Below are 20,044 nucleotides of genomic sequence, written 5' to 3'. Positions count from 1 at the left end.
CATGTACACTTAGCTGAGTCCTTATATCCTATTGGATAAGACATCTTTATCCGACTCTTCAAACAAAGACTAATGAGCTACCTACACAAAGCTCCCTGACCCTATGAACAACATGCACCTTAAATAATATTATATATAACGGTTGGGTTAGTTTAGGTTTTACTTTCTGCATTGCATATCATTTTATTCAGAGTACTACATCACATAAAATTTCTTTTTCAAATGCATCGCATTCATAAAAATTTTGCATTGGCATATAGAAGCGTCAATAAACAAGGCAACTATCCAAGTTTATCATGTGTTTGCATTTAAGAGAAATAAGGGTCCTCTCTTTCTTAGATATTTAGACATGAAGAGTCATTGAGGTCCTAAGGTCATTCATTTTCAACATCACCCTGTGACAACACTTTACTTATGGTTGGGTAGTGATTTCACTATTTGAGACTTGTTAACCCAAAATCTATCGATTTCTATATCTCAAACATATTAACAAAATCTCTAATTCATTATAGACACCTAGTTGATCATATGACTAGTGAAAAATCTAAAATTCTACTTCAACGTCATTGTAATTGTCACACTCAAGTAGGTTTCATTACTTACAAGTCAAGGCAAGAAAATAAAAATAAAAATAGCTATGCCAAATATTCATCTCAAGGCAAAAGAGCAATGATATATAACTGAAATATCATGCATACAAGTACGACAAAAAGTTTGACTATGGGAACATGTGAGTAACTCCATCAAGGCTATGAATTCCTATTGGCAATGGAGCAATATTTGAGAAATTACAGTCTATAACCTCGTCAGAGCTCTAAAAGCTTGTTGGAAGCGAGGCTCTATTTTGGATGCTCTTGAAGTTAGGATAATCCATGTAGCTAGTCATATAGGATGCTAAGGATCTTTAGTGGACACAAGAGCAGGAATTAACACATATAAACACACGTGGGAAAAAGAAGATCAAAGTTTCAAGAACCAATGGAGAAGTTTTCTGCATCTCGACTTGTAAATCCTAGCCACTAAGTGTGTTAAGTTCAATGTTCCAAAGGACCTTAAGGATCGATTGACCACTTATCTATGAAATTTTTTGCACCTCCAATTCAACTGGTGTATTACAAAAGGCTAAACAAACACAGTCAACCTTGTTCGGATAGGAAATGCATCTTCATCATGCATATTGCATTAACATAGGTGTTGGTGTAAATAATTATTCATCGTGGATATTATTACACTTTACTTAAGTTTACTTAGGTACATGGATTTAATAGTAGTTTGGGTATGTGACACTTGGGTGTTTGTGCCACATTGGGATAGTGTGTGTAGGAGAATTTCCACCTTTTATGGTGTTGATCTTATCTTGTTGTTACATTCCACCTCATGTGGAATATTTTATGGTTTCTCCTACCTACCCACACCTATTTCCTACCTACCCTTGTTTCTTATTTATCTACATGTCATGTTTTTGTGATCACATATCCCTAGCCTTGTCTATATAAGCAGGCTCATCTACATTGTTTGTGCGGGCAATCATTGAACGTCTTGTAATGATCTAGTTGATCATATTTTACATCTTGATAGAATACAATTTATTCCTATCATCTATTTTGTTCTCTCTTATTTGTGTTTTTCATTACCTCTAGATCTTGGCAAAATCTCACATGGTATCAGAGCCATTAGAGTGTCATTGATTTGCCAATTGAGATAAATTTGATACTATTTGGGGTTTGCATTTTGGAGCTTCCTGTTGTAGGTTATTATTGAAGCTTTATGGGTCAAATCTGAGGTCACCATTGGATTGAGGAGGTCCAAGAAAGTCAGTTTTTCCTTTTCTTTCATCCAAATCGGACTTCGGAGGCCAAATCTAGAGGCATTTGAAGTTTGAAGCTGCGACGGAAATTTTCCAGAAATTATAATTTTGCAGACAATTTTCAAATAGTGATATGTCACTCATCCGGATTCCTTTTTTCGAGAAATTGTTTTTGTTTTGGGTAGAATTTCGTAATCTATATAGTGGTCCAATATTTTTCTGTTTTTCAGATACAGGTTTTTCGGAAATCATGAAATCCCGATTTTTACAACTTTGGAGGCTTCATTTGGGCTCATATGAACTCCTTTTCAAGTGCCGTTTTTTTTTAGAGTGCATAATTTTTTTTCTAATTTCATAATCTACCATTAGTTTGTAGTGATTGTGAGTAGAAATTGTACTTTCAATATTTGGTCATTTTTTCGCCTATTTGGTACTTGTATTTTGCTTGGATCTCAGTTTAGATCACTAGTAGTATTTTTTGAAGTCTCTTATATCTCATTTTGAGAAGTTGTAATCATTGAAATTAGAATTCCACTTTGCCATTATCTGCCAGTGCCAACATAATCTTTTTATGAAGGGTCAATTGTTCATTTATATCTCTTGGTGAAATTTCATTCAGAGGCATCTTCATCTGCAATATTCTACGAGGCTTCTTTGTTGGTGGCATCATTTTCATGTTTCCACATTTTAATATTTTGTCATGATGTATGCTCTTGCTTGAGCAATGTTGTACTCGCACTATCATAAAGTGTCACACTTCTTTGTATCTTGTCTTTGATGACTATTTGATGTAATCCTCTTGTACACATAGATTAGGAATATCTTGTGAGACTTGGTGCATGGATCCAGTTGAGACTTAGATTGTACATATTTGTGCATGGCTCCCATGAGACTTGGATTGTACTAGTATTTCTACCATCTACGAGTATCAAGATGATGCTCAAAGTAGGTTGTCTCCATGCCTGATCTTCTTTTTGTTGTAAAGAGTGATTCATCATCATCGACATTGGTACCTGGTTTTGTCACACATTGAAATTATTGGTCTCTTCTTCTCTCTTATGGGGGGACATATTTTCATTCATCTCATTCATCATTGAGAGCATTGTGTGCTTTCATCATCTCTCTTTTGGGGGGGATTTTTTGCCATTGGGGTTTTCTCTCTTTCTCCGTTTATGGGAGATTGCATTTACATTTGTACATGGGTACCTAACATGGCCTCATAGCCGGGACCCATCTTGCATTGCTTAGTTGCATTGTAGACTTTAGTGCATTCCCCTAAGTTGCACTTAAGGGGGGCTGTTGGTGTAAATAATTATTCATCATGGATATTATTACACTTTACTTAAGTTTACTTAGGTACACGCATTTAATAGTAGTTTGGGTATGAGACACTTGGGTGTTTGTGCCACATTGGGATAGTGTGTGTAGGAGAATTTCCACCTTTTATGGTGCTGATCTTATCTTAATGTTACATTCCGCCTCATGTGGAATATTTTATGGTTTCTCCTACCTACCCACACCTATTTCCTACCTACCCTTGTTTTTTCTTAAGCCACATGTCATGTTTGTGTGCTCACATATCCCTGGCCTTGCCTATATAAGTAGGCTCATCTACATTGTTTGTACGGGCAATCATTGAACATCTTGTAATGATCCAGTTGATCATATTTTGCATCTTGATAGAATACAGTTTATTCATATTATCTATTTTGTTCTCTCTTATTTGTGCTTTCCATTACCTCTAGATCTTGGCAAAATCTCACAATAGGTCATGTCAAAAATTCATTGTCTCCACATGGAGTATGCAGATCATCATGTCCTATAGGCTTGCACACTGGGGGCATAACTAAAAAAATCCTAAAAATCATATAAAACAGTGAAAAAATCCTAAAAAATAGAAAAAGTTCTAAAAAATCCTAAAAAAAATAAAAATAAAAAAATCATAAAATATCCTTAAAAAAACCTAAAAATCGAATAATCAAAAACTAAAAAATCAAAGAAAAGAAACCATAGACCATCCATCAAATCAAATCAACAGAAAAACTCTCAAAGTCTACATTCAAACTGATCACATGTCTTGTTAATCAATTTATTGATGAAACTCTATCAAACATCAACGTCTTATATAGGGAAGGGTACACTCGAAACTAGATAGATCGGTCTTACATAGGGTATTCACTCTCTCAAACTAGACATTCCTATCAATGATCACACAAATCAAAATAACAGCATAGATCAGTATGACTGCTGGATTTTGTTCAAGTTAGTCTTATCTTTATCAATTAATGGTAGATCATACTTCATCAATACGAAAAACATCAAAAAACCCTAAAAATCATGTAACATCCTTTGAAAATATCAAAAAAATTCATATAAAGTCCTTCAAAAATTTAAAAACAGTGAAAAACATAAAATCCAAAAACATTGGAAATTCCTTCAACATTCAAATATGATCCTGAAAAAATCAAAAACATTTGTAAAATGTCCTAAAAATATCAATCTAAAAACATTCTAAAAGAGTCATGAAAAAATACAAAAACGTCTACAAAATGTCCTGAAAAAATCAATCAAAAACATTCAAATATCAATCCACATAATCCAAAAACATCGAAATAGCTCTTGGAAAAGAACTAAAAATCGAAAATCAACCAATCAAAAAACTTGCAATAAAATGTCTTGTGAGAAACAAATACCCTAGCAGATAACACTTTGCACAAAGTTAACAAAGGATACGACTATCCAGTCTAACATATGCAATCAACTGATCAAACTATCTTATCAATCGTATCATATCCATATCAAGTGATCATTATCTTGTCTTAAACACAACAAGATACAATCAAAATCAGACAGACCAGTCTTAAACAGGATTCGCAATTTTCTAAGATCGGACATTATAAACCATCACATCAAGCAACTAAGAACGAAGACACAAGGTCAGTATAGCTGCCGAATTTTGTCCGGGTCAGTCTTTATCTTTCACCATTTGGCGACAGATTATGTTCCTATGCTACTCAGGGATGTCCACAGGTGACTAGAAAAGCCATGATGGGCATTATATTTTTATTTGTTTGTTGTTTGTGGTGTGAACTGATGAAGTTCTAAGGAAATTGCTCTAGTGGGTGTCTGTGATAGGAGCATTCAGCTTGTGAATGCCACACATACCTCGACCCCTAGTGTATTTCCCATAATGGAGGGGTTCACTCCTTGTCAGCTACGTGTTTGTTTCTTCAATGAGATATCTTTACATCTTGGTTCCTTATACCATGATGTGATAAGCTTCATTGTTCAATAATAAGGCTAAGTATGAATATATTGTGTAATAAATAATGACACAGGTTCGTGAATCAATCATTCTCATTTCATCTCATTTTCTTATTGCTAGTTTGCTATTTTCTTCCCATAATCTCTTTCTAAATCATTTTCAATCTATCATCTAACATTGTTCTATTTCATTCTAAGGTTCATTCTCTCATATTTTATCTCAATATCATCTTCGCATCACCTACCTCTATCTCTAATCAACTAACTATCTTTCATCTCACATTCTTTTTTTTTTAGAGATCATCCATGTCTTTAATGCACAAACAATCTTTCGAGGGGCATTACACCCTAACTATCACCGGGGCATATTGGGGCAAAAATTTTCGTTTTCTTTGAAACAATGTTGTTCTGACCTTGTCTCAAAGAGGGGCAAATGTAGACACCTAAAAATGTCTCATTGATCATGTACTAATTATTCTTCTAATTGATTAAATAATTCTTTAATTATTTAATTAAGTTAATTAACTATTTCTTCTAATTTTGTATTTCCTCATCATCTTAGTAGTTATTTTATTTCTTATTCTTTCATCATTTAACCATTTTAATCATTTTCTAATATTAATTAAATATTTATTATTTAATTAATTCTGATTAACTCCCCAATTTAAATATCTTTATTGTTTAAATAAATTCTATTTTCAATTTCTATCTCTAATCATTAACTATTTTTTAAATATTAATTAAATATTTATTATTTAATTAATTGTGATTTTAATCTTTTAACTTAAATAATAGTTATTATTTAATTAAAGTTCATTTCTAAATAATTAAATAGTTTCTTTAAATTATTTAATTAACTAATTAATTCTCCATTTCCAAATCCCCAAATTCTAATTTCATTTAATTTCTGTTGGTGTAAATAAATATTCATTTTGGATATTATTACACTTACTTAAGTTAACTTAGGATAATGCATCTCTTCGTAGTTTGGATTTGAGACACTTAGGGAAGTGTGCACATAGGGATAGAGCTTGTAGGAGAAATTCCACCTTTTGTGGTCTTATTTTGTTGTTACACTCCACATTCGGTGGGTCATCCACCTCTTGTGGAATATTATATTATTTCTTCTACCTACCCCTAGTATTTCTTACCTACCCTTGTTTCTCATTGAGCCGTATGTCATATTTGTGTGCTCATACATCCATATGGCCTTGCCTATATAAGCAGGCCTCTATTCATTGTATTGGTTAATCCAGTTGATCATTTGCATATTGATGAGAATACAGTTTGTTCTTGTCATTCTATTGTCTCTTTTATTCTTTTCATTGTGCCCTTGATCTTGGCAAAATCCTACAATTTCACATTTCTTCTAATTTCATTTAATTTCTAATTCTTCTAATTTCTTCTAATTACAAATACATGTACATGATTGCAAAAATCAAATTGAAAATCTAAGTCAAAGTGCAAGCACATGCTAATTTAATTAATTCAATTATCTTTCCAATCTCTTTTTCCATCTTCTCGTTAGCTTTTTCTAAATAAAGCTTTCTTTGTCATCCTCTTTATTTCCTTCAATCATTTTTTTTCTTCCCTCAGTTACCTTTTTCTCAATTAGTTAATTCAATTAATAAATTCAATCTATTATGTTTCACCTCCAAATCAACAGCTCAACTGTCAATCAGCATGTGAGCTCACCTGAGTTCCACCTCTTGATCAATTTACCTTTCAATCAATTTTCTCCAATAATTTATAAATTGAGCATTCAATCTCCATTTTCAACAATCACGAACTTTGAATCTTTGTGTCAATTACAAGTTGTCAACGTAATATCTAAGAGCCACCATACCATAAAGAGGAAAAGAGCAATGGAAGTTATACGCAATCATGAAATAGGGAGTTTTGATTGATTTACTTTATAATTCTTATTTCTTGTTATTGTGTTCTTTCATTGTTTGTTTGTTAGAATTTCTTGATTAGGATAGGGATTTGTGATTTCCCTTTGTTTCTAATTGACATTTGAATAATGATGAATTTGAGCATAGCACACTACAATCATAAAGGAGGAACAAAAAGATTGAAGTACACCTACACCAAACTAGTTGAATGAACACTATAATGACTTCAAATAGATAGAGTGGAGATTATATATTGGATGATTCCTAACCTTATAGTACACAATCATTCACACCATCATATGGAAAGTGTATATTTTGTGAAGTTTTTAAAGGACATAAATTATTATGATTGTTGGTTCTACAGTAAGGTTAGAAATATCCCTTAAAATCCGCGCAGACAAATTCTATGAATTTTTACTATACAAAATGTTACCTTTCTTTGTCTTTCAATCTCCGTCGCAAATCCACCCAGAAGCTCAAGCAACCTGGCCGTCCGTTTCTAGAGAAAGCTTGGAAGGGATTTTTTCTTCGCTAATGGAATGTCTGCATATCAGAGTCACTTGTTACAACACTGGGAACAAATGTTACATTCTAAATTGTAACAAATTTAAAGCAGTGGCTGAGAAGATGAGGGGTTTGGTAGGGGCCTTGACAATTCCATGGTCTTTAAATCTTTAGAAACCCCGTATTGAGAGAGTACTTGTTGCAGCATATGCGGTTTAATCTTTCTCAGGCATGACTGTATTGCTGTATACATTAAAGCCCAAAACCACATCAACATAAATTATAGGTAGGATTGAAGAATGTTATAATAATTAAATAAAAGTGAAGAAAGCAACTAACCTCGCCTCTTCATAAGTTGTGGTTGGCAATCCATGGCAGAAGTGGTATTCTCCTTGGCAGTTTCATTACTATTTATTCCCAAGAAGTCGATTGTGACTAGCTGTCGTTGGGACATCTCTTACCAAAACAAATCTATTGTAATGTAGTGAATGTGCAATGCAATGGAGGGAGACAGAGGTGTGATATTTAAAAGAGATTAGAAACTACACGACCGAAATGGGTGGTGACGCAATTTGACATGCAAAGAGCACGTGTGATAAGGCAGGCAATGACATTCTCAAAATCGTTGGCAATCGAAGTTGTATTATGATTGATACAGTTGACAAAAAGAGCATCGTCATGGGTGGACAGTCTAAGTATGTAGGTGAAAAGTGCGAGTAGGATACGAAAGGAAGGCTATGTCGTACAACAAGGTAATCTGCTTTGCTGTAAAAGGTAGTCTGATTTGCAAAAAGGTGGTCTACTCTGCTGTACAAGCGGATAATTGTGAAGCCACATCGGTGATATTTTCGATGAGGGCAGGTTCTTTTTCCTCACATTTTAAACTCATTTGCCACAACAATACGTCTTAAGTCAATGGAGTACAACCTTGTTTGTTGTGTTGTTTTGTAAGGTGTAGTTAATACAAGTCAATGTTTAAGTCGGTGTAGAATAAGAATTAATGAGAGTGCCACAAAAAATACTAGTTCTGCCATGGATTGTCACCGGCAAGTTATGAAGAGGCAAGGTAAGTTGTCTTCTTCATGTTTATTTCATCAAAGATCTCTTTATCCTCAATATTAATATTGATGTCGATTCATGCTTCAATGTTAACAGAAATGCAGTCATGCTTGTGGGTATATGAAGATCGTCCCAATATTTTGAGTTGTTTAAGATTACACATTAAGCATGTATAATGATTACTATTGGCAATTCAGGGATCAGTTCTTGGTTTTCATTGTAACTAACATTTCGTGTTAGTCAATACTGATAACATGTTGTGTTATCAGTCTCAACAGAGTTAGCTTCTTTTTCATAGTCTTGCAGAATCATATAACACAAAGGTTATATGATGTGTCAATAACATGATTGTTATTGACCCCCGTGCCTCATATGTTATATCAGCAGTTCATGTCAATAATCGGGTCGTGTTATTGATTGCAGAGGCATGGCATGTTATTCACCGGTGTGGTGGGCCCCAGTCAGCAAGAACAACATGGACATAGGGGTGTCCCATAGGATAAGGTCCCGGGGGATAAAAAATACAAAGGCGACAATAGGTATTCACCCTTATCCCACGAAGGTTCAAAGACAAAGGAAACATCTCGCGGGATAAGAGGTTTGAGAAAAGACAATGTGTTTTCTCTTATCCCACCGGGTCAAGGGGAGCACAATGTGATGTCACGGGATAAAGAAAGTCAAAAGCGAATGAGGCTTTCTTCTTATCCCGCAGGGTTGGAATAACATGGAGAAAGCTTATCCCACAAGGTTGAGCAAAGGCATCAAAGGCCTCATGGGATAGGGAAGCAAAAGCAAAATCAAATGTTTATCCCACGAAGTTGAGCAAAGGCATCAAAGGCCCCACGGGATAAGGAAACAAGAGTAAATCAAAGAAATTCTTATCCCGCGAAAAGAAACAAAGACGTAAGTGTTGGTGTAAATAATTATTCATCTTGGATATTATTACACCTTACTTAAGTTTACTTAGGAAATGAATTTCACAGTAGTTTGGGTATGAGACACTTGGGTGTTTGTGCCACATTGGGATAGTGTGTGTAGGAGAATTTCCACCTTTTATGGTGTTGATCTTGTTGTTACACTCCACATTCAATGGGTGATCCACCTCATGTGGACTATTATATTATTTCTCCTACCTACCCACACCTATTTCCTACCTACCCTTGTTTCTTATTGAGCCACATGTCATGTTTGTGTGCTCACATATCCATATAGCCTTGCCTATATAAGCAAGCTCATATTCATTGTATGGAATGCTTAATGATCCAGTTGATCATTTTTCATCTTGATAGAATACAGTTTATTTCTATCATCTATTTTGTTCTCTCTTATTTGTCTTTTCCATTGCTTCTTGATCTTGGCAAAATCTCACATAGTATCAGAGCCATTAGAGTGTCATTGGTTTGCTAATTGAGAGAAATTGATGCTATTTGGTATTGTGTATTTTGGAGTTTTCTATTGCAGGTTACTATTAAAGCTTTATGGGTCAAATCTAAGGTTACCATTGGATTGAGGAGGTCCAAGAAAGTCAGTTTTGCCTTTTGTTTCATCCAAATCGGACTTTGGAGGCCAAATTTAGAGGCATTTGAAGTTTGACGCTGCAGCGGAAATTTTCTAGAAATTATAATTTTGTAGGCATTTTTCAAATAGAGATATCTCACTCATCTGGACTCGTTTTTTCGAGAAATTTTTTTTTGTTTTGGGGTAGAATTTCAGGATCTGTACAGTGGTATAGAATTTTTTTGATTTTCGGATACAGGTTTTTCAGAAATCACAAAATCCTAATTTTTACAACTTTGGAGGCTTCGATTGGGCTCATATGGACTCCTTTTCAGGTGTCGTTTTTTTTAGAGTGCATAATTTTTGTCTACTTTCATATTCTACCATTAGTTTGTAGTGATTTTAAGTAGAAATTGTACTTTCATTATTTGGCCATTTTTGGCATATTTGGTACTTGCATTTTGCTTGGATCTCAGTTTAGATCACTAGCAGTATTTGTTGAAGTCTCTTAGATCTCATTTTGAGAAGTTGTAAATTGAAATCAGAAGTCCACTTTGTCATTGTTTGTAAGTGGCCTATTGTACACGCACTACATATAAAGTGCCAAAATCATCTTTTTTGAGGGGGCACTTTGATTGAGTGAATTTGGGGGGGTGTCTCTTGTTCTTTTGTACTCTTGTGTTCCTTCCTTTTTGCTGCTATGGGTTCTTCTAAGTTTCCTCTCTTAACTCCTCATAATTATGCTACTTGAAAAATTGATGCATGGAGTAAACTTATGGAAAAAGGACTAACTCATTACATTGATGAAACTATTGTTGCTCCCGCTGATCCTAAGGTTGATCCAGTTGGTCACTTGGATTGGCTCACTAAAAATATCATGGCAATTGGTACCTTAAGAAAGTATGTATCAAAGGATCTCATTTTTCATATTGAGAAGTGTACTCTAATCAAGGATGCTTGGAAAAAGTTGCAAGACTTGTATGGTCAAGTTGATGAGATTAGGGGATATCAAATTGAGAGTGATCTCACCATGTTAGATCCCAAGAACTTTGATCCTATAGAAGATTATGTCACCAAGGCAAATGAGTTGAGGGCACAACTCAAAGATTGTGGCATTGATAAGAATGATACTCAATTGATCTTCAACTTGATAGGCAAGCTTCCACAAGAATATGCAACATTTGTTTCTAGTTTCCAAACCCATAGGATGACAATGGGTTCAAGCTACACAATGCCTACATTTGATGCTTTCAATGAAATGTTGATTATGGAACAAACTAAGTTGATAAGCATGGGCATTCTTAAGGCTTCTAAGTCTCAAGCATTAGTAGAAAATCAAGGGAACAAAGGAAATCAAGTAAAGGACAACTCAAACAAGAAGAAATGGCAATCAAAGCCTAAGGACAAAGCATCATCCTCTCCACAACAAGGAGATACATCCTCTTCCAAGAGGGATAACTCACCAAAGAGGGAGAGACCTACTTGTGCCTATTGTAAAAAGTCTGGTCATGAAGAGCATCGTTGCCATTCTAAGAAGATTGACGAGCTCACACAAATCCTCAAAAAGCATAACATTGATTTGCCTAATGTCTACAAGAAGGATGATTCATCAACTTCCACTTACTCACATTCAAAAGGAAAAAGGAAAGCATTCATAGCTTCTACAAGTGGGAAGACTCACTCTTTTGGGACAAGAAAAGGAAAAGCTCTATATGCTACTATCAGTCATGATTCAGAGAGATGGCTTCTAGATTCAGGGGCTTCTCATCATATGGCATCTTCACAGTCTATGTTCTCTACATTTGAGCCTTGCACCATGCCACAAATTTTGATGGGCAATCATACATACATGGATGTGATTGGGAAAGGATCTATTGATATTGGGGATAACTCTTTCAATAATGTGTTGTGTGTACCCCACTTGACAAACAATCTCCTTTCTATCTATCAAATCACACATGGCGCAACTAAGAGAGTTGTGGAGTTCACACCTGAGTCAGTTTTCATTAGAGACTTGGAGACTAGAGCTATCATTGCGACTGGGGTGGTTGATCATGCATCTCGGTTATACTCCTTTTCAGATTTTGTTGATGATGATGATTTCATATCTAATGATTCTACACATGATGATCACATTTCTTATGATGGTTCAGATTTTGAGGAGAACTTTGGACACTTGAACATGGGGATTCTCACATGTGACCCCATTCTTGAGTCTTGTATTTCATCTCCTCATATTGATATCACATCACCTATTGCACCTGATGATGCAGATAGTGCGACAGTTTTGCCTTCATGTGATTCAGTGCAGCAGGATATTCATTGTCTTCCAGCTTCAGATTCGTGGGATGATTACTTGACAGACATTGCAGGTTTGTTTGTGGAATCCTACATTGCAGATTTTGGGAGACATCATTGATGACATTCATCTTCTCTTTGATGAAGGTGATCCTTCTTCGATTGTTGCGAGGGAACACTCTGACCCTCTTGTTCATTCTCTACATGATCATTCTTTCGAGGTTGACATGATTGTGGATACTTATGTACAGTAGTTGGAGGAGGTCTCTTTATTTTTTGAGGAGACATGTGAGTCTTTGGGACATGTTCTACATCCATCTCCACTAGATCTTGGAGTGCCTTTTTCAGCAGTGTGGCACAGTTTACCACCTTTGGAAGGGGTATCTTTCAGCATCGACATGGGGACACTTGAGCAATTTTCAGAGATTCCTTTCATCATGGGTTTTCTTCATACATCTTCCCTTCATGATTGGGGAGACTTCATAGATACACCTTTGGTTTTGTTTCTTCCTAAGGGAGGAATGTTGTTCGGCGTTCATGGAGCAGTTTCTTCATACATCGAGCTTCTATCATTGGTGCAGAATCCACATTGAGGGGGGGCTTCCTAGCTTCTCTTCTTCTCTCATATGGGGGGGACTTTTTTCTCACATGGGGTTTTGTCCTTCACATACTTCTATGAGAGTTCTTTGTATCTAGTTTTCATCTCTCTTTTGGGGGAGGTTTTTTTCCCATTGGGTTTTTCTCTCTTTCCCCACCTTGTGAGAGATTTCATTGCATTGATTTTCATGCATTTGCATTTGTACATGGGTACCTAACATGACCTCATAGCCGGGACCCATCTTGCATTGCTTAGTTGCATTGTAGACTTAAGTGCATTCCCCTAAGTTGCACTTAAGGGGGGCGTTGGTGTAAATAATTATTCATCTTGGATATTATTACACCTTACTTAAGTTTACTTAGAAAATGCATTTCACAGTAGTTTGGGTATGAGACACTTAGGTGTTTGTGCCACATTGGGATAGTGTGTGTAGGAAAATTTCCACCTTTTATGGTGTTGATCTTGTTGTTACACTCCACATTCAGTGGGTGATCCACCTCATGTGGACTATTATATTATTTCTCCTACCTACCCACACCTATTTCCTACCTACCCTTGTTTCTTATTGAGCCACATGTCATGTTTGTGTGTTCACATATCCATATAGCCTTGCCTATATAAGCAGGCTCATATTCATTGTATGGAATGCTTAATGATCCAATTGATCATATTTTTCATCTTGATAGAATACAGTTTATTTCTATCATCTATTTTGTTCTCTCTTATTTGTGCTTTCCATTGCCTCTTGATCTTGGCAAAATCTCACAATAAGTGGTCCCATATGATAACAAAAGCAAAGCATAATTAAAACAAATGCTTATCCTGTGATGTGGAGGAGGGATCCATAGAGATCCTATGGGATAAGGAGTAAACAGAAACTCCAAATCATTTTGCTTACGTCGTGGGGTAAATTCGAGGACACAAATGGCCTGCGTGATAAGAACAAAACAAAAAAAGACATTAAAGCCTTATCCCGCGAGGTAAAAAGGAGAGTGTAACGTGTCGTGGGATAAGAAACAAGGAAGAATTAAAGGAAAAGTCTTATCCCGGGAGGTAAACAAAGATCCCTAGTGATGTCGCAAGGTAAGAATACAGTGCAATCAGCGGTGAACATAGTGAAGAGGACGTGAACCCAGGGTGTCACATCAACCATCTGCAATCGTTGGATCTTCATAAAGGCTCGATCCGACGTCCATGTTTTAATCATTGATTGGGCTTTTGAGTGCACTTACATGGTGAGATCTCACGCATCCATCTATGTGCGAGATCTGAGATCAAAAATTGATTTTTAAACTTGCAATTGTCATTGGCATTTAAACTCTTTTACAGATGGTGGTTGTTGACCCAATGGTCGAGGACGTCATTTTGCTTAGTCGGCGCCCAATTTCGGACCCGATTTTGGTGCAACCACCAGATTTGCTTGCCTTCATTCCAGACATGACACCTACAAACATTTTTAGATGCCACCCATGCTTCTTCAATGTAGTTTAGAGAATTTTGGGCTCTATAGGTATACAGAGACGCATCCAAATGCAAGGCTTTCCCTGATTTGCAGAGATATTTGTTCTTCCAGAGGCAGAGGGTGCTCCCAGAGCTAGTTGTAGCACGTCATCAGATCTCGGATCTAATCTCTCCCTCTCCTCTAATATTTTTGTAACCTAACCCGAGTGGGGTTAGGGTTTTCTCAATTGCAACCATCTAAGCTATGTCTGATCTATAAAGGAAAAATTATAACGTATTGTTTGGATCTTCTCCCTTCTTTTCTCATGCAGAATTCTTATGTTTCTCTACATCTGTAAATTTTCCTTGCCCTTTCATCAATAAAATTATCTTTCTTGCCTTTATTCGATTCTTACAATCTATGTAAGTGTTTACCTCTTTGTTTAAATGCTTTCTCCTTTGGTTTTATGTAGTGTAAGTGACCGTGTTGATTCTCAACCTCCTCTCACACTTAGATGGCTAAGTAGAATAGAATTTTGTGCAACCTTGAATAATTTTAATTAATTTTTTATACAGCTATAGGCAAGGGTGGATCATTATTTTAGTCTGGGTGCAAACCCCTTTTCAGTCTAGGTGGATCATTAATAATATGAAGTATTATAATAATATAAATTTATTTAATCATTTCAAGAGTTATTTGAAAATATATTTAGAAAATACAAAATCTTTTCTTAATTTTGTTGATATTTGTTCATATAACTTATACATCAAATATTTAAATACATACATATATATTTATTGTATATATAAACCTTTATAAAGAGACAGTTGTAAGTGTGTGGAAGATAGAATTATGTTTAATTACATTTCTATTTTAATATTATTTTATCCTTTTCTTATATGTATTTATACACACTTAATAGACAAAAGATCTTTCATTTTATTTTACAATTATTTTATCTATATTTATATACTTGTTATATTTTATATTTTTCATATTTATTATAAATTTTTAAATTACATTTTTTGAAATGATATTTTAATCATATATTTATTATTTTTTAAAATATAAATTTTGTACATTCATAAAATAATATTTTATTCCATTGACAAAATTTTAAAAACTATGACTCATGTCATTGTTTTTGAATGGCATTTATAATAGCATATAAATAAAAAAAATTCTAAGTAATGTTAATTGACCAATCAGACAACATGATTAACTTTAATTATTTATTTTTTGATTTTTTTTAAGTTAGTAATTGGAATAATGCTATCAGATTTCCACAATCCATGTTGTAATTCTTATAATGCTTCTGGATTCGATTGTGTGCAAGATTTTTATCATCAATTTTGAATCACACTCCTACTTTTTTATTTTTTATTTTGATTCGTATGCTCTCTTTCTCTCTCTCCTGCCCCTCTCATCTTCCTCTCATCTTTTTATTTAGTCTAGATCTGCTTCCTAGCATCTTTCTTCTCCTTAGAACTTTCATTAGGATGATGAATCACGGAATGTGATTCGAAACGTTGATGATAAAAATCTTGCAGACAATCGAATCCAAAAACATTATAAGAATTAATAATTGAAAGTTGGGTGTACAAGGAATATACAATGCTGTCAGTTTGAACAATGTATCACATTCTCATCCGAGTGGCAATCTCTAAAATACACATTTGAATATCTAAAATATGCACGTGGCCATCCCTTCGTATCCTACTTGCGCTTTTCTTCGACCAACCAATAGGATGCATAATGTTTTTGTGTCGTATTTGAAAAAGTTACTTGGTCAAAAAATAATGCCCTAAAAGAATGCATAATGTTTTTGTATCCTACTCCCGCTATTCAACTCCACCTGTACTGTTTTGGGATGAGTTTCGCATATGTCCGCTCACGACGCCGCTCGTTTTTTGTCAAAATGCAAATTCGATTGCTAAACAGTTGTGAGGGAGGCTTCTTTTCACACGTGCTCTTTGCATGGCAAATTGCGTCACGTTTCTTAGCTACTCTAAAACACTAGCCATTGCGGTCAAACGGTTTCAAAACTCTTTAAAATACCATACCTGCGACTCCCTTGATTGCCTTGGACATTCATAACATGAGATTTGATAAGAGATGTCTCAACCTCATCTCGTCACGATCGACTTCTTGGGAATCGGAATTAATAGGAGTGCCACAGAAAATACCAGTTCTGCCATGGATTGTCACCGACAAGTTATGAAGAGGCGAGGTAAGTTGTCTTCTTCATGTTTATTTCATCAAAGATCTCTTTATCCTCAATATTAATATTGATGTCGATTTGTGCTTCAATGTTTACAGAAATGCAGTCATGCTTGAGAAAGATTAAACCGCATATGCTGCAACAGGTACTCTCTCATTGCGGGGTTTCTGAAGATTTAAAGACCATCGAATTGTTTCCCCAACATGCCACAGGATTTCAGTCGGATAGTAAGGACACCCAACAGCGTTTCCGCGATACACAATTCAGCATTTCTGAAGGTGCTGCATTGAATTTGAAGCCCCCTACAAAACCGTCATCTTCTCAGCTAATGCTTTTGTACAATGGAGCACTAAATGTCTACGGCAACGTTTCTTCTGATAAAGTAAGAAGTGTTTTTAACCTTGAGAATTTTTTACATGGTGGAATTTAATTTGGCTTTAAACACAGAGCTCACAGTTTGATTCATTAACAGGCAAAGGCTATAATGACCATGGCAGCCGGTAACGGGAATAGTCCAAACCATTCAAATTGTGTAACTTTTTCAAAGGGTTTGCGAGAATGTGTTTCCAAATTAGAAGGGTCTGCAAATGAAAGACACCATCTTGGCATAGCGCATTGGAGTAAGAGGTCGAATTTGTTACAATTTACAATTAATAGCATTGTTTTCAATGGAATAACAGGAATGACTGTGTTATGCAGAATTGCCAATAGCGAAGAAAAAACCCGTTCGACGCTGTCTCCAGAAACGGACGGCTAGGTAGATTTGCGATGGAGATTGAAAGACAAAAGAAAGATAATATTTTGTACAGTAAATTCGATGAATTTGTAAGCTGTTTAGGGATTTTTCCCGTATGAGAGCTCATCAAAATATTGGATGTATCTATTTTGGTTTCAAAATGACAGTACAAATTGACTAACACGCGTGTGCGTTTTACACGATCGATTTTGCAATTAACAATTGCGATTGACTAATCTGTTGCTAACATGCTGTACGAAAAGTCTGTTTTAGAACCAAAATAGACACCGCCCAAAACATTTGAGTGAGGTGTAGTTTTGTTTTTGTTTTTTTTTGGTTGGTGTACAAGCATTTCAAAGTGAAAGCATTGTCCCAGAGCTTTTGACCGATTTGTTACACTTTTGAGTGGAGCTGTTCAAAGCATTGACCCACAGTTGGCGGCGAAATTTAATTTGTGTATTTGAGACGCCGGAGTTTAATTCATACTGTTTTTGACAATGGATGGTAACTAACGAATCAAGAATTTTTGTCAATCACGTTATCTGACTGGTCAACTAAAGTTGTAGTGAAAATATTTTCTATTTATATGATATTATAAATGCCACGAAATTTTTCAAGAATGGTATTTGACTCGTGATTGTTTTTGAAGTCGATGGGAATGTTTGTATTCATTAAAATACCATACATACGACTCTTTTAGTGCACTCGCATATTCAAAACAATGAAATGAGTTATATTTTTAAAAAAATATTACATCTAAGGCGTTCTTTATTTGAAGTGAATCAAGTTGGTTTACAGAATCGATCATTTTGTCTAAAATTTACTCCAAACTAATATATTATACTGAATTAAATTATTATTGTTTTTTAAGTTTCATGATATTTATACTATCATTTTATTCCTTTCTATCATTCGTATTAAATTTGATTTAGATTTTGTATGGTGATTCTATCTTTTATAATTTACTCTTTTTATTAGTTTTAACGTATTAAAGATTATATTCTTTTATTTTTTATTATATATTTTAGTTAATAAATAATTTATTTAAAATAAAATATATAGTTTACTGTAGATATCAGTTAAATATAATTTATGTAATTTTAAATTATATTTTATTTTATTTTATAATTAAATTTATATAAAATATTATATTATATTTATATTTTATTTTTTTGAATTAAATTAAGAATACATTTAAGTTTATTAATGAATGTATAATTATATTTTTAAACAATAATATATATCAGATTTTCAAAATTGCAACATCACCTTCCCAAATTTAAAATTGAATGCTATTGAAATATTAAATGGAAAAAATTTTGAAGTAAAATTTATTAATCTCAATTAAATATATTTGTATGTTAATTATATATGACATTTTAAGTCAATAAAATATAAATTATTAAATACACAATCTTCCTTATTTCGTCTTCCATGCTTCTTAGTTTTGTCTTCCAACATCGAGAATTATGCTTGTTTGAGAAGACAACTCTTCTCCACTTGCTCTTGTTGTGAGTATGAATTTACAAAATCACTCACAACTTCCATATTGATTTTTTTTTTCTCAAGCCAAACATGATACATAAATAATGATAGAGATAATATGTGGTTCATCAATAACATATTTAAATGAATAATATGAAGAATAAAATTCTTTCAGTGTTGTAATAAGCCCAAAATTGCAAGGGAATGAGAGAAAAAAATCACCACAAAATAAAGACAAAAAGATTTACTATGAAGACATTCTCTAACATGTTTTGAATCGTCTTCTTCCTTTAGTAAAAATGTTTTCTTCCATTGCACCTTATTGCATTTAAGTCTAAACACTTCTTTTACAAATTACTTGTTGAAAATCATGAAAATCAAAATATACTAGATTACAATCCCTCTAGTTGTAATGCTACATAAGCTGGAGACACAATAAGAAACTAATTTCAAACCATCTATAATACCATTTTCTACAAACAAGAATATAGGGGTTAAATAAATAACACTCTTGCAACCATATTTCCTTAGTAAACCCAAATCAACACTACATATACTATAAGTTGACATATTTTTATTTATTACATCAAAGTGTAGTATGCTACAAGAATATTTGATTATAACCACTCTTTTTGCTAAAAAGTAATATTCCTCTAAAAGAGATTTCTATCTCTAGGATTCCAAAAGGACTACTTATGTTATCAGATCATGTCTTCTTCTTTCAACAATAGGAATGGTAATAAATTAGCCACTTTCAAAGTGAGTTTCTTTTTTTTAATTTTTCCTTTTATAAATTTTGGAAACATCTCATAAAGACTTGTCATTCTTAATTCTTTAGGCTTACTAATAATGTGCTAGTTTTGGAACAATCACAGTCAGTATTCTAATACATTATTTTAATTCATCGGGGTATTTTCAGGCAGGTAGAAACAATGAGGCAAAGTCCCATGATGAGGTTTTTTATTCATGTCTAGTGTACACCCATCCAAGAAAGCGTAATGGAAGGGAATTGATTTGAATAGGGCGCCGCTTACTCTCCATTGAAGGGAATCAGCACTGAAGATCCCTGAGCAGCAATAACAGAGAAAGCATACTCTCCATTCCAGGACCTTCAACACGGAGTGGGGCAAGCCGACTTAGCAGCAGCTATGCTGTCATCTTTTACCCCGCATGATTACAGGATATGCACAAAATGCATTCCTTGAATAGGATTTAGAAGCTTTGAGTTAAAAGTGATTA

The sequence above is a fragment of the Cryptomeria japonica genome, chromosome 8, assembly GCF_030272615.1.
Source record: "Cryptomeria japonica chromosome 8, Sugi_1.0, whole genome shotgun sequence".
Lineage (NCBI taxonomy): Eukaryota > Viridiplantae > Streptophyta > Pinopsida > Cupressales > Cupressaceae > Cryptomeria > Cryptomeria japonica.
Note: the sequence above shows the minus strand (reverse complement) of the source record.